The sequence below is a fragment of the Leucopleurus acutus genome (genome assembly GCF_964270905.1).
Source record: "Leucopleurus acutus genome assembly, chromosome: 2".
NCBI lineage: Eukaryota > Metazoa > Chordata > Mammalia > Artiodactyla > Delphinidae > Leucopleurus > Leucopleurus acutus.
This window is the reverse complement of record NC_139143.1, coordinates 138,340,319-138,366,778: the sequence shown is the minus strand read 5'-3', so window position 1 is coordinate 138,366,778 and position 26,460 is coordinate 138,340,319. Positions and strand designations below refer to the sequence as shown.

Sequence of the window (26,460 nt, the reverse complement as noted above, 5' to 3'; positions counted from 1 at the left end):
GTTCTATCACAGGGCCAAAGCTCCATCTTCAGTCAGACCTGAGCAAGCTCATTAGCTGGCTTGCCCTCAGGGCCACCCTGGCACCTCTCTGGAAAAGGCACACCCACACAAAATCCCTTAGTCCTCCGCGCAAAGGATATGACCCTGATCTTGAGGAAGAGGTAGGTCAGTCAAAAATAGCATATTGTTCTTGTTCTTTGTTCACCAATTAGAGCTTCTCTCTGCAGAGGTGGGAGATGGAGGGGGCATGTGGTCTTCCATATCAGCCTGAATTACCTGCTTCAAGCAGAGAATGTTATTATCGAAAAGTTGTAGAAGAATGTAATACATGCCAGGCTACCCAAAGCCTAGCCAAGATCCCATACTGACTCCTTTGATTTACTTAAACATTGTGTGTTGAGGTCAATTCCATCTCCAAAAGGCTTTAAGAACTGCTGGTTCCATACCTAGCTTCTGTCACAACAGTCAAGCTCTGAATGAACTGTTTGCAGTACAGAGATGGCTGGACACCAAAATTATGACTTCCATTTTCAGATGCTGAATTTGATAGATTTGCCATCAGAAAATCTACCTACTTTTGTTTGAGCAGCCACCATGTTGATTCATTACCCTACTTCTAACGGGCAGACTTGAAGAATGACACGGTTTATCCTTAAAGTACTTTGTACCCATTGCCTGGTTTATCATGACTGCTCATGTCATTCCCACAGAAGTCAGTGTAACTGAATAATTGTCCTGGCCATCTCTCTCCAGGCTCCAATCACAATAAACAACAACAACACAGAGACAAGTACACACACACCATTTCAAGTCCTTTTTGGAAATAGATATTTAAAATAAACAACAAAGGCTTTCTCTGGGTAATATTGTGTCCACAATATTAATTCACTTATACTATGTGTTAATTCACTTATACTGGTGTTAATTCACTTATACTATGAAAGCGAGTCTGATCTCCTTAGCATTGAGTTGAGGTGGATTTTGTCTTTATTACTGAGTCCACAGGACAAATGTAACAAAAGTTCTAGAAAAGCATTTCTCAAAACACACTGCTCAGAACAAAAGAACCTCGGGAAATTAAGAGGTGTAATGTAAGAAAAGTGTTCCATAGTCCAGCAATTTTGAGTAACACTGCATTAAATGAGGATAATAAAGTTAAACAGGCTCTTTACTGCAGGACTTTTCAGAACCTTCACTATACCAATGTACATTGTAAATCATAAAGAAGAAGATAATATGTAGCATTTTTTCAAATGTATTGGACCACGGAGTACTTTTTGTTAAGCATCTTACAAGAAGTGTTCCATGAAACAGACTTGAAAATCATGTTGGAGAGTACACATTGCTTTATTGCTCAACTTTCTTCCTCCTGAGGTAGAAAAAACCCAGCAAATCCAAGAGAAGCATCTCTTTTGGAGCCATCTGGTGTTGATTCTTTATGAGTCAGTTGGAATAGCTCTGTCACATCTGAAAGAGATGTTCCTTGCCACAAATTTTTTTGTCTGACCACTCTGAGCAATCACAGACCTCCCTGCCTTCTTCCCTACTTTTTTCTCCCAAGATAACTCCAACCCAGCCCTGTTCCTGGCCTTTAGCCTTCATGTCTTCACTTGCCTCCCTTGGCTTTCAACCTTTACGATTTGCTATGTTCATTGCACTCTGTGCTTTGGCCTTTGGTGCTGCTGTTATTTCCCAAAATCCATTCTCTTTCTGGCTGTTAGACTTGGATCCTGCACTGTGTTTTGGGAGAACTCCACTTCCTCCCCCTAATAATATGCTCCTATTCTTATCCACCTACACTCAGCTACTAGTGGCCTCTTGCTTCTACTTCCCTATTCATCCCTCCCAGCTTCCCTGTAGAGGCTTATTCTAGCCGTGTCCTTGACCCTCACCTGTAGCATTGCCCACAGCTAGGAGGTGACATTGACTACTGATGCTTATCAGGACCACAAAATATTGGAAGGATTTCTCTTGCCACATAAAAGATCAACGCAGTTACAGAAGGAGTACACCTTGAGTGCTAAGGCTCAATATTAGTGTGTGGGTCCTTTTGAGTCCCCTGTGGTTTGCAGGTTATATAGCATTAGTCAGTGGGTATCTCACAGTCATTTTGTACCAATAAGCAATGGCATTATGACAACTTGTTCCTTCTGTATTTTTAATATCTTTTATCTGTTATACAACACTCCTTAAACTTTGCTTATTCACATGTTATTAGGAGTCATGGCAGCTCTCTGCTTATAGACCAGAGATTATCATCGGCCTGTCATTTTACTTCATCTTCTTTTGTTTTTAGTTATTTTTCCGTTTAAGCTCCCAAAGCCCTACAGGCAGAAGTGCCTTCAAATTAAAATGCATTGTTAATATTCCAGACCACACACACTTGGTTCTTCATGTGGCTTTGAGTTTTACTGCTGAGATGATTGTGCATGATATTCTCATGGTGAGAAAATGTGCCCAACTCAGTCTATTTTGAAAACTCTTTTGTTCCCTCAGGCAAACTTGGCATGGTTTTATTATAAAGGTTCAGTTGGGATAACCCATATTCTTTCCCCAAGGTTACTTTTCAAATTCTTTGTCAATCAGTTTAATGAAAGGTAAGTAAGTACCTGACTTCAGAGTAGTAGCCAAACAGAGTCAGTTTCTTGGGGCAAGTGTATGTGAGCATGTACATGAGTGTGTGTGTGTGTGTGTGTGTGTGTGTGTGTGTGTGTGAATGCGGTGGGGAGAGTTGAGAGGAGATTACAAGTCCCTCTTTCAGTGACATCATGGGGCAAGAACATTTAAATGTCTTAGAAAATTGACAAGATTATTAATTGAGAGACAGGTACCATCACAAACTTCAAAAAGATATCTCAGTGCTTATTTTCAATAACTGGGATGAGTATGTTTACAAAAGATTTAGAGGATGTTGTAAATCATATTTTTAAATAATATGACTTCCGATGCTGAAGTAAACCAGATTCCAGAGCCGCCCTCAAGGACACTTGTTCTTGTCTGCCCAAGCCTGTCTGTATCTGTTCCTTAGAATCACTTCACCCTCCACAAGAACACTAATCTTCAAGCCTGGACCATGTGCTTGTTCCAGGCTGCTCTGTTACAACTTGGCTCATCTACCCTCTCTCTCTGGTTATATCCACACATTCTCACTTCTGAGTCAAGTGTACTTGGCAGTCATTTCCCTGCAGGGATTGGCTCTTCTTCTTCCTACACACTTAGCCAAAGCTTACTCATCTCTCAATGCCAAACTCACAATAGTTCAATTCTAAACTCCAAAAGGGTAGAGGCTATGTCTGCTTTCTTTCCAATCACTTACCCAGTGCCTGGCATATAATAAATTCTCAAAAATAATTTTGAGTGAATAGCAAATGATTGAGTTTTAAACATGGGCTACAGAATCAGGAAATCCTGGGGTATTTAACAAAAGGTCAGGTTGATGCCTGCCCTGAGTGACCACTCCTGCAGAGGGCGGCTCTAATTATTCACCTGTTCATTCCCTTGTTATGTGTTAAGCCCCAACTCTGTACCAGCACTCTGCTAGGTTCTGTAGGAGATAAAGATAAATCAGACTAGACTCCTATTCTCCAGAAACCTGTAGTCTGGGAGGTGGAATTTGATATGCACGTCAATAACTGGAACACAAGGTTGAAAGTGACAAAAGCCAATAGAGAAAAAACTCTGATAGATGAGAAGAGGAAGGAGATTAATTATGTAGGAGGATGTTACAATGAGACTTTGCTGTCTCACTTTGAGAATCAGATAGGTGCCAAGTTCCTCACAGTGACTCCACTGCCCTTGAGCAAAGGGACAGACCGTTTACCCATGGAATGCTGGGAGACCCACCTCAAGGCATGGAAGAGGTGATGTACTAGAGGCCAGACCAGGGGAGTTCTTTGGACAGAATGATCAGTGTGCTGTGCATTCCCCTCTCACTGGTCCACTGGGTGGAAGAAAAGGAGTTGGGGAACAAAGGAGTTGCTGTCCTTCATCTCAAGCCAAGTGAGGGGCTTCTAGGTGTATGTCAGAAGCTTGGGGAATGTGAGGACTTGTATCTTAACCTAATCTGGTGGTTTAAAGGTGAACAACCACCATCAGCTGAAGAGAGGAGAATGTATTGGGAGCAAGCTGCAGCTCCACAAACAGCAGGACAAAGGTTCATGTGTTCCTGGAAGGAAAGATGTAGATTCCATGAGAAGGAGCTGATCTGGAGTCTTCTCAAAACAGAACATACTCAAGAAGATTCCCCAACAGGGTGAAAGGATCCTAACAACAAGGGTCTGTGTAGGGTGTTTGAAAGTCCAGGCCTGGAATCAGCTCATCGACAGCTGCCAGAGACAAGCATTGTGTACACTGGGGAGACTGCCATCTGAGGTCTCACTGGGAGACTCTTCAGAAAACCCACAAAAGCACTTCATGAAAGCCAGCATCCAGGGGGAACCGATAGATCACCACAGCTGTTCCAGCCATATGAACCGATGCCATTTCCCCTAATCCCCTCTGCCTTGGCCCAACTCTAAGGGCTTAGACAAGCCAGCAGTGAGTGAACAGAAGGATGGGCTGGGGACAAAGGAAGAAGACAAACAGGAACATTCTGCCTCCTCTGTAGGCTTCCAGGCCCAGGTCAGGACCCTGCTGCAGGAAGGGAAAAGCTTTATATTGGATAAAAGTTTGAAGTTTTGATGGTTACCCTGGACCAGGCTGAAGTTATGCGATTATGAGGAAAGAGTGGGCTTTTTAATGCCAAAACAAAGGGACTATGTATTCATTACCTAAGTGTGACTGGAAAAGTCATATTGGGATATTGCCCAATATATCCCAGTATTGAGACCTACCCAATATTTCATCTAGGGAGGGTTTAAACCAAGCAACAGTAGAAAAAGAAAAACGTTGCTGTTTCGTTGCATCTATCTAGTGACAGTTCATTCAATAAAAGCAGTTATAGTTCTTCTAGCTGAGGACATGAGGGAAGGAAAAGATTATTTTTTAACTTTTTATTGAAATATACTTACAGAAAGTGTGCCTCTCATAAGTGTATAGCTTGATATACTTCCACAAGTTGAGCACATCCATGTACCCAGGACCCAGCTCAAGCTCTAATACCCCAGAAAAAACCCCTGGGATCCCTTTCAATCACTACTCCTTCCCCAGGGTAACCACTGTCCTGATTTCTAACAGCCTAGATGAGTTTTGGTTTTTTTGTACTTTAGGTAAATAGAATAATGCACTGTAAGGATGCTGTGTGCTCTTTTGTGGCTTCTTTTGTCAACATTCTGTCTGTGGGATTCATCCACATTGTTCTCTGTTGTCATAGATCTTTTATTTTCATTGCTCTGTAGTATCCCTTTGTGTGACTATAACAGACTTTATTTATCCATACTTCTGCAAGTGGGCATCTAAATAGCATTGTTATAAATGTTCTAGTATGTCTTTATTTCTGGTTATACACCCAGAAGTGGAATTGCTGGTCCATAGACTATGCATATATTTAGCTTGAGTAGATGTTGAAAAAAATGGTTGCATCAATTTCCACTCACACCACCAGCACATATGAGTTCTATTACTCCACAATCACATCAACACTTGGAATTTTCCTACCTTTTTACTTTATCCATTCAGATGGGAGCAGTGGTATTTCATGGTGGTTTTAGTTTGCTTTTTCCTATAGACTAATAAAATGGAGCACTTTTTCATATGTTTATTGACCATTTTTCTACCCTCCTTTATGAGGTGACTGTTCAAGTTTTTGTCCTTTTTTCCCTAAATGGATTATTTCTTTTTTTTTTTATTACTTTGTAGGAGTTCATTATAGAGGTTTGGTATGAGTCCTATGTCAGATATATGTATTGTGAATATCTTCTCTCAATCTGGGTTGCATTTTTACTCTTTTAAGATATTTTGATGAACAGATGTTATTAATTTTAACATAGCCCAATGTATAGTGTTGGGTACAGATCAGGGAAAAAAATTTTTTCATGTATATCTCCAATTCACTCAACACTGTTTACGCAGAGAACTATGTTTTCCCTGCAGTATTGCGTTTGTTATATAAACTAGGTACCACATATGTGTACTCTATCTGTTCTGTTCTATTGGTCAGTTATCTATCCTTGTATCAATATCATACTGCTTTAATTATTTACTATAGTTTTCTAATAGATTGTGATATCTGTTAATGGAATTGTTTTTCAAGACTTCCTTAGAAATTCTGAACTCTTTTAGAGACGTATTTTATTAGATTGAGGAAGTTCCCTTATAGTCCTACTTTTCTGAGACTCTTATCAAGAAAATATGGCGAGGTACTTCCCAGAACTTCCACCTCCAGTGTCCTTGTCCACGTGGTGAGCCACAGCCACCCCCCACCTCTTCAGGAGACCTTCCAACACTAGCAGCCGTGTGGCTGACAGGGTCTTGGTGCTCTGGCTGGGTGTCAGACCTGAACCTCTGAGGTGGGAGAGCCAAGTTCAGGACAATGGACCACCAGAGACCTCCCGGCCCCATGTAATATCAATTGGTGAGAACTCTCCCAGAGATCTTAGTCTCAATGCTAAGACCCAGCTCTTCTCAATGACCAACAAGCTCCAGTGCTGGACACCCGATGCCAAAAAACTAGCAGGACAGGAACACAACCCCACCCATTAGCAGAGAGGCTGCTAAAATCATAAGTTCACAGACACCCCAAAACACACCGCTGGATGCAGACCTGCCTACCAGAAAGACAAGATCAAGCCTCATCCACCAGAACACAGGCACCAGTCCCCTCCACCAGGAAGCATACATAACCCACTGAACCAACTTTAGCCACTGGGGACAGACACCAAAAACAACGGGAACTACAAACCGGCAGCCTGCGAAAAGGAGACCCCAAACACAATAAGGTAAGCAAAATGAGAAGACAGAGAGATATGCAACAGATGAAGGAACAAAGTAAAAACCCACCAGACCAAACAAATGAAGAGGAAATAGGCAGTCTACCAGAAAAAGAATTTAGAGTAGTGATAGTAAATATGATCCAAAATCTTGGAAATAGAATGAAGAAAATACAAGAAACGTTTAACAAGGACCTAGAAGAACTAAAGAGCAAACGAGCAATGATGAAGAACACAACAGATGAAATTAAAAATTGTCTAGAAGGAATAAAAAGCAGAATAACTGAAGAAGAAGAACGGATAAGTGACCTGGAAGATAAAATAGTGTAAATAACTACCACAGAGCAGAATAAAGAAAAGAATTGAGGACAGCCTCAGAGACTTCTGGGACAACATTAAACGCATCAACATTCAAATTATAGGGGTCCCAGAAGAAGAATAGAAAAAGAAAGGGACTGAGAAAATATTTGAAGAGATTATAGTTGAAAATTTCTCTGATATGGGCAAGGAAATAGTCAATCAAGTCCAGGAAGTGCGGAGAGTCCCATACAGGATAAATCCAAGGAGAAACATGCCAGGACACATAATAATCAAACTATCAAAAATTAAATACAAAGAAAAAATATTAAAAATAGCAAGGGAAAAGCAACAAATAACATACAAGGGAATCCCCATAAGATTAAATGCTGATCTTTCAGCCGAAACTCTGCAAGCCAGAAGGGAGTGGCAGAACATATTTAAAGTGATGAAAGGGCAAAACCTGCAACCAAGATTACTCTACCCAGCAAGGATCTCATTCAGATTTGATGGAGAAATTAAAACCTTTACAGACAAGCAAAAGCTAAGAGAATTCAGCATCACCAAACCAGCTTTACAACAAATGCTAAAGGAACTTCTCTAGGCAGGAAACATTAGAGAAGGGAAAGACCTACAATAACAAACCCAAAACAATTAAGAAAATGGTAACAGGAACATACATATCGATAATTACCTTAAATGTAAATGGATTAAATGCTCCAGCCAAAAGACATAGGCTGGCTGAATGGATACAAAAACAAGACCCATCTATATGCTGTCTACAAGAGACCCACTTCAGACCTAGGGACACGTACAGATGGAAAGGGATAGAATGGAAAAAGATATTCCATGCAAATGGAAATCAAAAGAAAGCTGGAGTAGCAATTCTCATATCAGACAAAATAGACTTTAAAGACTATTACAAGGGACAAAGAAGGACACTACATAATGATCAAGGGATCAATCCAAGAAGAAGATATAAAATTGTAAATATTTATGCACCAAACATAGAAGCACCTCAATACACAATGCAAATGCTAACAGCCATAAAAGGGGAAATTGACAGTAACACAGTCATAGTAAGGGACTATAACACCCCACTTTCACCAATGGACAGATCATCCAAAATGAAAATAAATAAGGAAACACAAGCTTTAAATGACACATTAAACAAGATGGACTTAACTGATATTTATAGGACATCCCATCCAAAAAAAAAAAAAAACCAGAATACACTTTCTTCTCAAGTGCTCATGGAACATTCTCCAGGATAGATCATGTCTTGGGTCACAAATCAAGCCCTGATAAATTTAAGAAAATTGAAACTGTATCAAGTATCTTTTCTGACCACAACGCTATGAAACTAGATATCAATTACAGGAAAAAAAAACTGTAAAAACTACAAACACATGGAGGCTAAACAATGCACTACTAAATAACCAAGAGATCACTGAAAAAATCAAAGAGGAAATCAAAAAATACCTAGAAACAAATGACAATGACCCAAAACCTATGAGATGCAGCAAAAACAGTTCTAAGAGGGAAGTTTATAGCAATACAATCCTACCTCAAGAAACAAGAAAAATCTCAAATAAACAATCTAACCTTACACCTGAAGCAATTAGAGAGAGAAGAATAACAAAAAAACCCAGTTAGCAGAAGGAAAGAAATCATAAAGATCAGATCAGAAATAAATGAAAAAGAAATGAAGGAAACAGTAGCAAAGATCAATAAAACTAAAAGCTGCTTCTTTGAGAAGATGAAAAAATTGATAAACCATTAACCAGACTCATCAAGAAAAAAAAGGGAAAAGACTCAAATCAACATAATTAGAAATGAAAAAGGAGAAGTAACAACTGACACTGAAGAAATATGAAGGATCGTGAGAGATTACTACAAGCAACTATATGGCAATAAAATGAACAACCTGGAAGAAATGGACAAATTCTTAGAAAAGCACAGCCTTCTGAAACTGAACCAGGAAGAAATAGAAAATATAAACAGACCAATCACAAGCACTGAAATTGGAACTGTGATTAAAAATCTTCCGACAAACAAAAGCCCAGGACCAGATGGCTTCACAGGAGAATTCTATCAAACATTCAGAGAAGAGCTAACACCTATCCTTCTCAAACTCTTCCAAAATATAGCAGAGGGAGGAATACTCCCAAACTCATTCTACGAGGTCACCATCACCCTGATATGAAAACCAGACAAAGATGTCACAAAGAAAAGAAAACTACAGGCCAATATCACTGATGAACATAGATGTAAAAATCCTCAACAAAATACTAGCAAACAGAATCCAACAGCACATTAAAAGGATCATACACCATGATCAAGTGGGGTTTATCCCAGGAATGCAAGGATTCTTCAATATATGCAAATCAAACATTGTGATACACCATATTAACAAACTGAAGGATAAAAACCATATGATAATCTCAATTGATGCAGAAAAAGCTTTTGATAAAATTCAACACCCATTTATGATAAAAACCCTCCAGAACATAGGCATAGAGGGAACTTACCTCAACATAATAAAGGCCATCTATGACAAACCCACAGCCAACATCGTTCTCAATGGTGAAAAACTGGAACCATTTCCTCTAAGGTCAGGAAGAAGACAAGGTTGCCCACTCTCACCACTGTTATTCAACATAGTTTTGGAAGTTTTAGCCACAGCAATCAGAGAAGAAAAAGAAATAAAAGGAATCCAAACTGTAAAAGAAGAAGTAAAACTGTCACTCTTTGCAGATGGCATGATACTATATACAGAGAATCCTAAAGATGCTACCAGAAAACTACTAGAGCTAATCAATGAATTCAGTAGAGTAGCAGGATACAAAATTAATGCACAGAAATCTCTTGCATTCTTATACGCTAATGATGAAAAATCTGAAAGAGAAGTTAAGGAAACACTCCCATTTACCATTGCAACAAAAAGAATAAAATAGGTAGGAATAAACCTACCTAGGAGGCAAAAGACCTGTATGCAGAAAACTATAAGACACTGATGAAAGAAATTAAAGATGATACAAACAGATTGAGAGATATATAGATAGCTAATGGGAAGCAGCTGCATAGCACAGGGAGATCAGCTCAGTGATTTATGTCCACCAAGAGGGGTGGGTTAGGGAGGCTGGGAGGGAGATGCAAGGGGGAGGGAATATGGGGATATATGTATACGTATAGCTGATTCACTTTGTTATACAGCAGAAAGTAACACAACATTGTAAAGCAATTGTCCAATAAAGTTGTTTAAAAAAGAGGGATGTATTTTTTCAAATGTTTTTTCTGCATCCAGAAAGATGATTATATTATTTTCATCTTTATTTAAGTAATGTGGTGAATCAAAATAACTCATTTTTAAGTGTGAAACCAACCTTGCATTCCTTGGGATCAACCCCCTTGCTCATAATGTATTACTTTTTTTATATATTGCAAGAGTTCATTTGTTAATATCTTGTGAAGGATTTTTACATCTACTCTGCATGAAGGATATTAATTTTATTGTCTATTTTAGTACTCTCTTTGTCAGGTTTTGGGATTAGGATTTACTGGCCCCATAAAATAAGTTGGAAAAAGTTCTACCACTCTCTATTTTCAGGAGTAATTTGTGTGAAACTGATAATATTTATTCTTTAAATGCACGACTGAGTTCATGCGTACAGCCACGTGGGCCAAAGTTTTCTCTGTAGGAATGTTTTTATTACATACTCATTTTCTAAATAGATGTAGGACCCTTCAGATTTTCTATTTCTTCTTTTGTAAGTTTTGGTAAGTGATGATTTTTGAGAAATTTGTCCATTTCTTGACAGTTGTTGAATTTATTAGCATACAATTCTTAATAGTATTCTCTTATTTCCTTTTAATGTCTGTAGGATCTCAAGTGATTCCATCTTTTTCATTGTTGATATTAATAATTTGTGTTTTTATTATTTTTTCTTTTGACTAGTATTGGTAGGATTTATTTATTTTGTTAATCTTTTCAAAATATTAACTATTGACTCTGTTAATTTTTTTATTGCTTGTCTATTTTCTCTTTTATTTTCATTCTTTTCTATTTCTTTCTTCTGTGTACTTTGTGTTTAATTTGATGTTCTTTTTCTAACATTTATGTGAAAATCTTAGATTATTGCTTTTAAAACTGTCTTCTTTTTCAATATATTCATTTAAAGCTGTAAATGTTTCTCTAATCACTTATTTAGCTGTATCCCACAAATTTTTAAAGTAGTGTTCTTATTAGCATTTAGCTCCAAGTAATTTCTATTTTCTTTGTGACTTTTTCTTGACCCATAATTTATTTAGAAATGTTTTACCCAATTTCTAAATATTTAGAATATTCTAGATATTTTTCATTATTAAATTCTGATTTAATTCTATTGTGGTCAGACAACATACTCTTTATGATATCTAACTTTTGAAATCTATTGAGTTTTTTTTTTTTACAGGTTAAAATATGGTCTGTCTTGGTAAATGTGCACTTGAAAAGAATGTATACACTGCAGATGCTCTGTATAGTGGTCAGTTAAGTCATGTTGGTTGTCTTACCACAGTCTGATTGATTTTTTCTACTACTTGTTTCATCAATTACTGAGAAGGGGGTATTAAAATCTTCAGCTATGATTATGATTTTTATCTATTTTTCTTTGTATTCTGACATATTTTGCTATTTGTTTTCTATTCATCCTGTCTTTATTTTTCCTCCTTTTCTATCTTCTTTTGGGTTGAATATGGTTATTTTATCTTATTTATTAGTTTTTTAGCTATAACTCTTCCTATGACCTTTTTATGTATAATGTACCTTACAACAGTATGAACTCATTCACTTCCTCTCCTGTGTAATCATTGCTTGTGCAATTATTGTTATATATTTTGCTTTTATATATTATAAACTTCCATAATACACTGTTATTATTTTTGCTTTAAAAGTTTAATCATCCTAAGAGAAATTAAGTGAAGAAGAAATAGTAATCTATATGTAGCCACATATTTACCATTTTGCTGTTCCAGAATCCTTCCTCTAGATCCAGATTTCCACCTGGTATCGTTTCCTTTCAGACACAAGAATTTCTTTAAAAAATTTTTTTTTTTTTTGCAGTACACGGGCCTCTCATTGTTGTGGTCTCTCCCATTGCAGAGCACAGGCTCTGGACGTGCAGGCTCAGCAGCCATGGCTCACGGGCCCAGCCGCTCCGCAGCATGTGTGATCTTCCCGGACTGGGGCACGAACCCATGTCCCCTGCATCGGCAGGCGGACTCTCAACAACTGCGTCACCAGGGAAGCCCCTCACCATTCTTTTATCTGAAAAATCTCTATTCTTCTTTATTGTTGAAAGATATTTTTACTGGATATAGAATGCTAAGTTGATAGTTTTTCATTTCAGCACTTTAAAGATGTCATTCTATTTTGTTTAACGCCATTATTTTCTGATAAAAAATAAGATATTCTTATATATTTTCTCTGTTTTAAAAGCTTACTTTTTATCGTTGGGTCTTAGCAGTTGGACTGTCATTTGCTTAGATGTGGTTTTCTTTGTATTTATCCTTTTAGGAGTTCTCTGAGCTATTTGGATTTGTGGGTTGATGTATTTCCACTAAGTTAAGGAAATGTTTTATCTTATTTCTTAAGAAGAAAATTTCTACCCCATACTCTCTCCTTTTTTTCTGGCACTCCAATTGCCCATGTGTCAATCAGTTTGTTGTCCCACAAGTCACTGCAGTTTGGCTAATTTTTTCAATTACTTTCTCTCTATTCTTCAGTTTGTATAATTGCTGTTCTCTTGTCTTTAAATTGATTTGTCCATTTTTCTGCAGTATCCAGTCTTTTAAATTCTATTGATTAATTTTTTCTTTTTCTTTTTTTTTGTTTTTGGCTGTGTTGGGTCTTCGTTGCTGCACATGGGCTTTCTCTAGTTGCAGCAAGTTGGGGCTACTCTTCATTGCAGTGTGCAGGCTTCTCATTGCAGTGGCTTCTCTTGTTGCGGAGCACAGGTTATAGGTGTGCAGACTTTAGTAGTTGCAGCATGCAGTCTTATTAGTTGCAGCACACAGGCCCTAGAGCACACGGGCTTCAGTAGTTGTGATGTGCAGGCTCAGTAGTTGTGGCACACAGGCTTAGTTGCTCCGCGGCATGTGGGATCTTCCCAGACCAGGGATCGAACCTGTGTCCCCTGCATTGGCAGATGGATTCTTAACCACTGCACCACCAGGGAAGTCCTAATGTTTTCTTTTTTGATATTGTATTTTTTCAGCTCTAGAAATTCAAGTTGATTCTTTTATAATTTTCATTTAGTTTTTGGGATTCCCTATCTTTCACCCATTTTTGCTCTTTTTTTTTTTTTTTTTTTTTTTTTTTTTTTTTTTTTTGGCTGCATTGGTTCTTCATTGCTGCACACAGGCTTTCTCTATTTGAGGCTAGCTGGGGTTATTCTTCATTGCAGCCTGCAGGCTTCTCATTGTGGTGGCTTCTCTTGTTGTGGAGTATAGGCTCACGGGCTTCCGTAGTTGCAGCACACGGGCCCTAGAGCACATGGGCTTCACTAGTTGCAGCATGTGAGCTCAGTAGTTGTGGCACACAGGCTTAGTTGCTCCGCAGCATGTGGGATCTTCCTGGACCAGGGATCGAACCCATGTCCCCTGTATTGGCAGGCAGATTCTTAACCACTACACCACCAGGGAAGTCCAGCTCATCTTTTCTTTTTAATCCATTAACATATTTATAAAAGCTGTTTTTAAATTCCTGTCTCAATGCTAACATAAAAGTCATCTATGGATTTGCTTCTCTTGACTGTGTTTTCTCTTTGATTGATTGCTTATATGTTCCTGTTTCTCCAAATTTCTAGTAGTACCTTATTTTATCCTGGACAGTATGGACGAAACATTATAGAGATACTGTATTTTTGAAAGAAAGTTGAATTTGTACTAACAGAGAGTTAAGCTATTGGTGGATCACATTAATTTTTTTTTCAGTTTTATTGAGAAACAATTGGCATACATCACCAGATAAGTTTAAGGCATACAGCATGATAGTTTGATTTACATATATTATGAAATGATTATCACAATAGGTTAAGGTAGAATCCATTATCTCATATAGATATAATATAAAGAAAAGAAGAAAGGGGAAAAGGAGGGGGGAAATTCTCCTTGTAATGAGAACTCTTAGGATTTACGCTTAACAACTTTCCTGTGTATCAAGCAGTGTTAAATATAGTCATCATGTTCTACATTATGCCTCTAGTACTTATTTGTCTTTTTAGTGGAAATTTGTACCTTTGATGACCTTGCTCCAATTCTCCCTCCTCCCACTCTCAGCCTCTAGTAACCACACATATGAATCACGTTAATCATAAGTGGAAGCTTGTTTTAAGCTCTGTTATAATGGACTTATTTTCATTTTGCATTTAATTCTAGACTGGAGCCCTTAGTCCTGGGCTTACTTATAAGGTATGGCTTTTCTGAGGTTTTAGTGAAAAGTCTGAGATGTTCACCAAACCCTTCTAACTTGACAGAATTTGAATTTTGAATTCTTTCTCCTCAGCTCCATGCAGCTATTAAAATTTCTTCCTCCTAGTCACTTTTTGCTGGCCTTCTTGTGTTCTCACTTTGTGAGTTTTTACTTTTGCATCCACTAAAGGATTTTAGGAAATTTTGAATGCAAAATTTGAGGGGTGGTGCACAGCCATTAATATAAAAATTTTGTACCTCATCATTCAGGATAAGCTAAGTTATTCTGTAATAAAAAGCAGAAAATCTCAGTTTTCAGCAGCTTAAAAGCAACAAGAGTTATAGCTTGCCTTGAACTAACACTCCAGGTAATAACAATTATGAACTCTACACTCTGGGTTTTATTTTTATTTTATTTATTTTTTTTTTTTGCGGTACATGGGCCTCTCACTGTTGTGGCCTCTCCCATTGCGGAGCACAGGCTCCAGACGCTCAGGCTCAGCAGCCATGGCTCACGGGCCTAGCCGCTCCGTGGCATGTGGGATCTTCCCGGACCGGGGCACGAACCCATGTCCCCTGCATCGGCAGGCGGACTCTCAATCACTGCGCCACCAGGGAAGCCCCTGGGTTTTATTTTAATGGTTATTTGAAAAATTACAGCTATCATACCAATCCCTTGACTTTAATCATATTATTACTTAAGTTAATTAAAATAAAATTAGTCAATTTAAACAAAAATATGAAGAAAATAAAGTTGATGCCTGGAGATGGACAAAAATCTTGAAAGTGGTATCTCAGTCACTGATGTATGACAAATAAAGGTATAAAATATTCTCCTAAATCCAAAGCAAATTTAGATCAAGAAAAATAGTTTGAGATGGTTACTTGAACAATAAATATTAATTAAAGTAATATGATGCTTTCTATGGAAATTGACTATATTTTTGGTGCTGCATCACTAAGGAGGTATAGTCTTATAGAAATATTGGGTACATTCATAAATATTGAAAAATAAATATAACAGTAAATATTTAAACTCTTGTAACTTGATTCTTTACTAATACTACCATTAACTTTTCCATGACTTTAGGTAGATTTTGGATGAGGTAATGAGCTCTCTACTTTGGATTTCTTAGTGTCTAGTTTAAAGTTTGTACAATAAGCCATTATCGTACTACATTTTGAGATTTGCCAAAGATGAGTAAAAAGAATTAGGGTTCCTCAGCCAGCTTATATAATTTTGACTTTGGCCATGAATATTTTACTCCTTTTCAGCTCCTCTTTCTGCTGTTTCTTAAATGGCATCCCGTGCAAGATTGTTGAAAGATGGCAGAGATCAACATGCCACTATTGTTTAAATGCAAGTCCATGACAACCTGAATCTAAAATGAATGCTCAAGTCAAGTGTTAATGAATCAGCACATTCATAATTAATTGGAAAATAAGCCTTTTTCTCCCTCCCCCTGACTTGATAATACCTCTCATTATCTGGTGGTACTGAGAATGCCTGTGACAGGCATCTGAAGGCAAAGTTGGATGAAGAGCTATCCTAACCCCATTGATAGCAGAAGAAAAGGAAAAGAAGCTGGGATTTCCCCACCCACTGTTTATAGTCTTTTAATTAAGCTAAGACTTTGTTGTGTCATTTACAACTAGGAGAACTGCACAGGCAGCTGCGTTTTACATATTGAGTGGGTATAAATAGAAGAATTAATATAGAAAAGATGAAAAGAACATGTGGATAATCGGTATCTGTTACCTCCTGAACACTATCATGCTTTTATTTTAAAAAGCCAGTCTGTGTACCTGCTATTTATTTATTTATTTAATTTTTGGCTGCATTGGATCTTTGTTGCTGCGTGCAGGCTTTCTCTAGTTGTGGCAAGAGAGGGCTACTCTTCCTTGTGGTGCACAGGCTTCTCATTGTGGTGGCTTCTCTTGTTGCAGAGCATGGGCTCTAGGTGCGTGGGCTTCAGTAGTTGTGGCCAATGGGCTCAGTAGTTGTGGCTTGTCAGCTCTAGAGCTCAGACTCAGTAGTTGTGGCACACAGGCTTACTTGTTCCGCAGCATGTAGGATCTTCCTGGACCAGGGCTCGAACCCATGTCCCTTGCATTGGCAGGCAGATTCTTAACCACTGCCCCACCAAGGAAGTCCCTGATCCTGCTTTTTCAAAACTGGATTTTCTAAACTAGAAAGATTAGATCCAGAATTCCGAACCTGTGGACATGAGATGAACTCCCTTTAATTCTCACCTAAAACTCTCTAAGCCGATTTCATAACTGTACATTAATTGTATGACTTTTTATTTAAGGTCTCTCTTTTCCTAGATAGCTACAATATTATATTAATTTCAGGTGTACAACATAGTGATTTACAATTTTATCGATCATACTCCATTTAAAGTTACTATAAAATGTTGGCTATGTTTCTTCTGCTGTACAATATATCCTTGTAGCTTATTTATTTTATATATAGTAGTTTGTACCTCTTAATCTCCTACCTCCATCTTTCCCCCACCTTCCTTCTCCCCACTGGTAACCACTAGATTGTTCTCTATACCTGTGAAACTGCTTCTGTTTTTTTATATTTGTTTGCTTTATTTTTTAGATTTCACATATAAGTGATAACATATAGTAGTTGTCTTTCTCTGTCTGACTTAGTTCACTAAGCATAATACCCTCCAGGATCATCCACGTTGCTGCAAAGAGCAAAATTTCATTCTTTTTTATGGCTGAGTAGTATTCCACTGTATATATATACCACTTCTTCTTTATCCATTCATCTTCTGATGGACACTTCCATATCTTGGCTATTGTAAATAATGCTGCTATAAATATCAGGGTGCTTGTATATTTTTTGAATATATTTTCAGTTTTTTCAAATACATACCCAGGAGTGGAATTGCAGATAGTTCTGTTTTTAGTTTTTTGAGGAAATTTCATACTGTTTTCCGTAGTGGCTGCAAAAATTTACATTCCCACCAACAGTGTGCAAGTGTTCCCTTTTCTCCACATCCACACCAGCATTTGTTATCTGTGGTTATTTTGATGATAGACAGTCTGACAGGTGTGAGGTGATATCTCATTGTGGTTTTGATTTACATTTCTCTGATGATTAGCAATGTTGAATATATTTTCATGGACTTGTTGGCCATCTGTATGTCTTCTTCAAAAAAATGTCTATTCAGGTCTTTTGCCGATTTTTTAATCAGGTTGTATATATATATATATATATATTTTTTTTTTTTTTTTTTTGCGGTATGCGGCCCTCTCACTGTTGTGGCCTCTCCCGCCATGCAGCACAGGTTCCGGACATGCAGGCCCAGTGGCCATAGCTCATGGGCCCAGCCGCTCCGCGGCATGTGGGATCTTCCCAGACCGGGGCATGAACCCGTGTCCCCTGCATCGGCAGGTGGACTCTCAACCACTGCGCCATCAGGGAAGCCCAGGTTGTATATTTTTTTGATACTGAGTTGTATGAGGTGTTTGTAGATTTTGGATATTAACCCCTTATTGGTCATATCATTTGTGAATATGTTCTCCCATTCAGTAGGTTGTTTTTTTGTTTTGCCAATGGTTTCCTTCGCTATGTAAAAGCTTTTAAGTTTAATTAGGTCCCATTTGTTTATTTTTATTTTTGTTCCCTTTGCCATAGGAGACAGATACAAAAAATATTGCTACAATTTATGTCAAAGAGTGCTCTGCCTATGTTTTCTTCTAGAATTTTTATGGCTTCATGACTTACATTTAAGCAATTAATCCATTTTGAGTTTACTTTTGTAATGGTGTGATTTTATTGATGGTAAGCCATTAATCCATTTTGAGTTTATTTTTGTAATGGTGTGAGAAAGCAATACAGTTTGATTCTTTTGCATGTAGCTGTCCAGTTTTCCCAACACCATTTGTCAAAGAGGCTTTTTTGCCTTTGTATATTCTTGCCTCCTTTGTAATAAATTGACCACATAAGTGTGAGTTCATTTCTGGACTCTCTATTCCATTGATCTATATATCTCTTTTTGTGCCAGTACCATACTGTTTTGATTACTGCAGCTTTGTAGTATAGTATGAAGTCATGGAACATGATACCTCCAGCTCTGTTATTCTTTCTCAAGATTGTTTTAGCTATTCAGGGTCTTCTGTGTTTTGATACAAATTTAAAAATTATTTGTTCTGGTTCTGTGGAAAATGCCATTAGTATTTTGATAGGTATTGCATTGAACCTTTAGGTTGTGTTCAGTGGTATGGTCACTTTAACAATATCAGTTCTTCCAAACTATGAACATGGTATATCTTTCCATCTGTTTGTGTTGTCTTCGATGTCTTTCATCAGTGTCTTATAGTTTTCCAAGTACAGATCTTTAACTACCTATGTTAGATTTATTCCTAGGTATTTTATTCTTTTTGATATGATTGCAAATAAGACTGTTTCCTTAATTTCTCTTTCTGATACGTTGTTGTTGAAGTAGCGCAACAGATTTCTGTATACTAATTTTGTATCCTGCAACTTCACTAAATTCATTGATGAGCTCTAGTAGTTTTTTGGTGGCATCTTTATATTTTCTGTGTATAGTATTGTCGTCAGCAAACAGTGACAGTTTAACTTCTTCCTTTCCAATTTGGATTCTTTTTACTTATTTTTCTTGCCAGATTGCAGTGGCTAGCACTTCTAATAATATGTTGAGTAAAAGTGGCAAGAGTAGGCATCCTTGTCTTATTCCTGAACTTAGAGGAAATGCTTTCAGCTTTTCACCATTGAGTATGATGTTAGCTGTGTGCCTAAAGGCTCACATGCCTTTATTATTTTGAAGTATGTTCCTTCTATACCCACTTTTTGGAGACTTTTTAGAAAGTATGTTGACATACTTTTTAAGTATGTCATACTTTATAAGCATGTTTATCAACATAAATTAATGTTGAATTTTGTCAAAAGCTTTCTCTGCTCTATTGAGAAGATCATATGATTTTTTTAACATCTTTATTGGAGTATAATTGCTTTACAGTGCTGTGTTAATTTCTCCTGTATAAAAAAGTGAATCAGCTATATGTATATGTATATCCCCATATCCCCTCCCTCTTGTATTTCCCTCCCATCCTCCTTATCCCACCCCTCTAGGTGGTCTCAAAGCACCAAGCTGATCTCCCTGTGCCATGAAGCTGCTTCCCACTAGCTATCTATTTTACATTTGGTAGTATATGTATGTCAGTTTTACTCTCTCACTTCATCCCAGCTTATCCTTCCCCCTCCCTGTGTCCTCAAGTCCATTCTCTACATCTGTGTCTTTATTCCTGTCCTGCCCCTAGGCTCTTCAGAAGCATTTTTTTTACATTCCATATATAAGGGTTAGCATATTAGTTTTTCTCTTTCTGACTTACTTCATTCTGTATGACAGACTCTAGGTCCATCCACCTCACTACAAATAACTCAATTTCGTTCCTTTTTATGGCTGAGTAATATTCCATTGTATATATGTGCCACATCTTCTTTATCCATTCTCTGTTGATGAACAATTAGGTTGCTTCCATGTCCTGGCTATTGTAAATAGTGCTGCAATGAACATTGTGGTACATGACTCTTTTCAAATTATGGTTTTCTCATGGTATGTGCCCAGTAGTGGGATTTCTGGGTCGTATGGTAGTTCTATTTTTAGTTTTTTAAGGAACCTCCATACAGGCCAATATCTCTGATGAACATAGCTGCAAAAATCCTCAACAAAATAGTAGCAAACAGAATCCAACAGCACATTAAAAGGATCATACACCATGATCAAGTTGAGTTTATCCCAGGAATGCAAGTATTCTTCAATATACACAAATCAAACAATGTGATACACCATATTAACAAACTGAAGGATAAAAACCATGTGGTAATCTCAACTGATGCAGAAAAAGCTTTTGACAATATTCAACACCCATTTATGATAAAAACCCTCCAGAAAGTAGGCATAGAGGGAACTTACCTCAACATAATAAAGGCCATCTATGACAAACCCACAGCCAACATCGTTCTCAATGGTGAAAAACTGAAACCATTTCCTCTAAGGCCAGGAACAAGACAAGGTTGCCCACTCTCACCACTATTATTCAACATAGTTTTGGAAGTTTTAGCCAGAGCAATCAGAGAAGAAAAAGAAATAAAAATAATCCAAACCATAAAAGAAGAAGTAAAACTGTCACTCTTTGCAGATGACATGATACTATACACTGAGAATCCTAAAGATGCCTCCAGAAAACTACGAGAGCTAATCAATGAATTCGGTAGAGTAGCAGGATGCAAAATTAATGCACAGAAATTTCTTGCATTCCTATACACTAATGATGAAAAATCTGAAAGAGAAATTAAGGAAACACTCTCATTTACCATTGCAAAAAAAGAATAAAGTACCTAGGAATACTTACCTAAGGAGACAAAAGACCTGTATGCAGAAAACTGTAAGACACTGATAAAAGAAATTAAAGATGATACAAACAGATGGATAGATATACCATGTTCTTGGATTGGAAGAATCAACATTGTGAAAATGACTCTACTACCCAAAGCAAACTACAGATTCAATGCAATCCCTATCAAACTACCACTGGCACTTTTCACAGAACTAGGAACAAAAAATTTCACAATTTGTATGGAAACACAAAAAACCCCATATAACCAAAGCAATCTTGAGAAGGAAAAACGGAGGTGGAGGAATCAGACTCCCTGACTTCAGACTATACTACAAAGCTACAGTAAACAAGACAGTATGGTACTGGCACAAAAACAGAAATATAGATCAATGGAACAGGATAGAAAGCCCAGAGATAGACCCACGCACATTTGGTCACCTTATCTTTGATAAAGGAGGCAAGAGTACATAATGGAGAAAAGACAGCCTCTTCAATAAGTGGTGCTGGGAAAACTGGACAGCTACATGTAAAAGAATGAAATTAGAACACTCCCTAACACCATACACAAAAATAAACTCAAAATGGATTAAAGATCTAAATGTAAGGCCAGACACTATCAAACTCTTAGAGGAAGACATAGGCAGAACACTTTATGACATAAATCACAGCAAGATCCTTTTTGACCTACCCCCTAAAGAAATGGAAATAAAAACAAAAATAAACAAATGGGACCTAATGAAACTTAAAAGCATTTGCACAGCAAAGGAAATCATAAAATAGATGAAAAGACAACCCTCAGAATGAGAGAAAGTATTTGCAAATGAAGCAACTGACAAAGGATTAATCTCCAAAATATACAAGCAGCTCATGCAGCTCAATGTCAGAAAAATAAACAAACCAATCCAAAAATGGCAAAAGGCCTAAGCAGACATTTCTCCAAAGAAGATATACAGATATCCAACAAACACATGAAAAGATGCTCAATATCACTAATCATTAGAGAAATGCAAATCAAAACTACAATGAGGTATCACCTCACACCAGTCAGAATGGCCATCATCAAAAAATCTACAAACAATAAATGCTGGAGAGGGTGTGGGGAAAAGGGAAACCGCTTGTACCGTTTATGGGAATGTAAATTGATACAGCCACTATGGAGATCATATGATTTTTATTCTTCAAATTGTTAATGTAATGTATCACACTGATTGGTTTGCAGATATTGAACCAGACTTGCATCCCTGGGACAAATCCCACTTGATCATGGTGTATGATCCTTTTAATGTATTGTTAGATTCAGTTTGCTAATATTTTTTGAGGATTTTTGCATATATGTTTGTCAGGGACCCTGGTCTATAATTTTCTTTTTTGTGATGATATTTTTGTTTAGTTTTGGTATGAGGGTGACGCTAGCCTTGTAGAATGAGTTTGGAAGTACTCCTTACTCTGCAATTTTTTGAAATAGTTTGAAAAGGATAGGTGTTAACTCTTCTTTAAATGTTTTGTAGAATTCACCTGTGAAACCATCTGGTGCTGAACCTTTGTTTTTGTGAAATGTTTAAATTACTGATTCAATTTCATTACTGGTAATTGGTCTGTTCATATTTTCTATTTAAACCTGGTTCAGTCATGGGAGACTGTAGATTTCTCAGAATTTGCCCATTTTTTCTGAATTATCCATTTTGGTGGCATGTAGTTGTTTGTAGTACTCTCTTGAGTCTTTGTATTTCTGTGATGTCAATTGCAAATTTTCCTTTTTCATTTCTGATTTTATTGATTTGAGTCATCACTCTATTTTTCTTGGTGAGTCTGGTTAAAGCCTTATCAATTTTATTTATCTTTTCAAAGAACGAGCTCTTAGTTACATTGATCTTTTCTTTTTAGTCTCTATTTCATTTATTTTTGCTCTGATCTTTATGATCTCTTTTCTTCTGCTTCTTCTGGGGTTTTGTTTGTTCTTCTTTTTCTAATTCCTTTAGGTGTAAGGTTTGAAATTTTGAGATTTTTTTTGTTTCCAGAGGTAGACTTTATCACTCTAAATTTCCCTCTTAGAACTGATTTTGCTACATCCCATAGATTTTTTTTTTCATGAAGCTGTTTATTCCTGTTATTAACCCTTAGACTCAAGTAATCCTGGTTATTCTGCAAAAAACACCTTGTTGTAGGAATCATTACATCTTCCCTTTCAATAATCACCTCTCCATGAAGCACCTTTCTTCTCTGATGTAACATATGAAAGTAGATTGTGGTAACAATGGTATATATGAGGCAATGGTTATAAGAAGGAAATAATAGTAGTCAAAAGAAGCATTGTATTTATTCAGAAGTCTTATTGAAAACATTCCTTTTTTCTTCACATATGGTAAGGCAGCATATATTGTAAGAAGTTCACCAGCAACTCTGACAGGATATAAATGATAAAAAATTATATTAGTTTTATACTGTGAGTAAAGAGTCACACCATAAAGATTCTTGAACTCTCTTGGACCCCAGCCACAAGCACAGAAGTAGGTACAATTCCGCAAGCAAGGCAAATGTCTGGAAAAGTTTAAGTGTCTTCTAAATACTTTTATATAAACCTTTGTGTATTCCTTTTTCCATATAAAAATGTACCAGCCAGTACATTTTTAACTACAGTGCATGTAGTAGCCAGTACCAGCCACCTTGCAGTCGTGGTGATGCTGTAGAAGGTGAGCCAGGCAGTGGCTAACAAGCCCAGGCACCTCCTCTTGCCCACGGCCTCTGAGGTGCTGCCATTGGTGCTGTCCTCCTCACCAGACGCCATGGTGGCTGCACAGCCAGGGGACGTGGATGAGAGGAGCAGGGGAGTGGGAGGGGGCCCAGCTGAGCACACCGCTGAAGCGCCACCACCCGCTGCCACTGCATCCATCAGGCGCCCCGTGTGCCACACACAGGGAGCTCAGCACTGCCAGCCCAGCCACCCTCAGGGGGAGGAGCGGGCACCTCCAGCCCCATAGATTTTGAATTATTGTGTTTTCATGTTCATTTGTTTTCATATATTTTTTATTTCTTCAGTGATCCATTGGTTGTTTAGTAGCATATTGATTAGCCTCCATGTGTCTGTGTATTTTGCAGTCTTTATTTCTATAGTTGATTTCTAGTCTCATAGCATTGTGGTCAGAAATGATGGTTGATATGACTTCAGTTTTCTTAAATTTACTGAGACCTGCTTTATAGCCTAGTATGTTCCATGTGTATCCATGTGCACATGTTCCATGTGTATTTGAAAAGAATGCATATTCTGCTTTTCAGTGCAATATTATATATATATATATGTGTGTGTGTATGTATGTATGTATATATGTATATACACACACGCGCATGCACACACACACATATATATATACCATCTGGTCTAACGTGTTGTTTAAGGGTTGTGTTTCTTTATTGATTTTCTGTCCACATGCCCTACTGTTATTGGGTTACTGTCAATTTCTCCCTTTATGTCTGTTAATATGTGCTTTATGTATTTAGGCACTCCCATGTTGGGTCCATATATATATTTAAAATTGTTATATCTTCTTCTTTGATTGATTCCCTTGATCTTTATGTAATGTCCTTCTTTGTTTCTTGCTACAGTCTTTATTTTAAAGTCTATTTTGGCTGATATAAGTACTGCTACCAGGCTTCCTTTTAATTTCCATTTGCATGGAATATCTTTTTCCACTCCCTCACTTTTAGTCTGTGTGTATCTTTAGATCTGAAGTCAGTCTCTTATAGGCAGCATATATATAGGTCTTGTGGCAGCATATATATATATATATATATATATATATATATATATATATATATATCTTGTTTTAGTATCCATTTAGACATTCTTTGTCTTTTTTTTTTTTTTTTTTGTGGTACGTGGGCCTCTCACTGTTGTGGCCTCTCCCATTGCAGAGCACAGTCTCCAGACGCGCAGGCTCAACGGCCATGGCTCACAGGCCCAGCCGCTCCGCGGCATGTGGGATCTTCCCGGACCGGGGCACGAACCCATGTCCCCTGCATTGGCAGGCAGACCCTCAACCACTGCACCACCAGGGAAGCCCTGTTCTTTGTCTTTTGATTGGAGCATTTAGACCATTTACATATAAAGTAATTATTGATAGGCATGTACTTATTGCCATTTTGTTAATTATTCTGAGTTGTTTTTGTAGTTCTTTTTTGTTCCTTTCTTTGTCTTTTGTTCTCTTCTCTTGTGATTTGATGATTGTAATTAGTGTTATATTTGGATTCCTTTCTGGGTTTTGGGTATGTATCTATTATAGATTTTTGGTTTGTGATTACCATGAGGTTTACATATAGCTATTTATATATACATATATATATATGTGTGTATATATATATATATACATATATATATATGATTATTTAAGTTGATAATTTCTTAATTTCAAACACATTTTAACAACACTGCACTTTTACTCTCCTTCCCTCACAATTACTGTTTTGACATCATATTTTACATGTAATTGTTTTGTGTATCCCTTAACTGCTTATTGTAGATATAGATGATTTACTACCTTGACTGAATATTTGCCTTTACCAATGTGTTTTTTCCTTTTGTAATTTTCATGCTTCTAGTTGTAGCCATATCCTGGGGCTAGTGCCGGCCCACTGGCAGGCAGAGCCAAGTCCTGGTGTCTCTGTCTGTAGGGCCCAGGGTACCCAGAGCTGTTATCAGACCACTGGTGTGTGGAGTCAGTTCCTGACACAGCTGGCTGAGGGGCCCAGGGTGTCAAGAAGCTTGTGTTGTCCTCCTGTTGAGTGGGGCCTGACCCCATGGTGGCTAGAGGGGACCAAGTTTTTTCAGATCTGATTTTGGCCTGCTGGTGGGCAGGGCTGGGGCCCATCATGTCCCAGGGCTCGTACCAGCCTGCTGATGGGTGAGCTGTTTCCTGCCATGGCAGGCTGAGGGGCTGCAATAGTCCTGGGGCTGGTGTCTGCCTGCTGCTCGGTGGGGCCAGGGCCCAGGTGGTCCTGGTGCTGATACCTCCCATTGGGAGTGGAGCTGGGTCCCAGTGTCTCTGGCTGCAGGGCCCTGTGGGGGGGGTCTCAGTTCTAGTGCCTGCACACACATGTCCTGAGCCCTCTGGTGGACAGGGCCATGTCCAGGGACAGCTCTAAGCTCACAGAGTCTTAAAGCAACCTGCCTGTTGGTGGGTGGGGCTGTGTCCCTTCCCAGCTAGTTGCTTGGCCTGAGACATCTGACTCCTGGAACTTACAGGCTGGTGGGTAGGGGCTGGGCTGGGTCCAAAGGCTGATGAGCTCAAGGAAGGATTCCACATTGGTGCTTGCCAGCACCAGTGTCCACATGGTAGAATGAGTGCTCCACAATGTCTGCTGCTGGTGTCTGTGTCTCCAGGATGAGCTCTAGTTGTCTCTTGCCTCTCTGGGAGACTCTCCAAGATCAGCAGGTGGCTCTGACCCAAGCTCCTTTTGAATTATTGCTTCT

The 26,460-nt window shown here is 38.0% G+C and overlaps 1 pseudogene across 1 annotated transcript; it reads right to left on the bottom strand.

The window, feature by feature from the left end:
• Window positions 1-22,786: 22,786 nt before the first annotated feature.
• LOC309974575 (very-long-chain (3R)-3-hydroxyacyl-CoA dehydratase 1-like) lies at window positions 22,787-23,886 on the bottom strand (annotated as a pseudogene). Its single transcript has one exon. The product of its transcript is annotated as a very-long-chain (3R)-3-hydroxyacyl-CoA dehydratase 1-like (transcript).
• Between the last annotated feature and the right edge of the window lie 2,574 nt (window positions 23,887-26,460).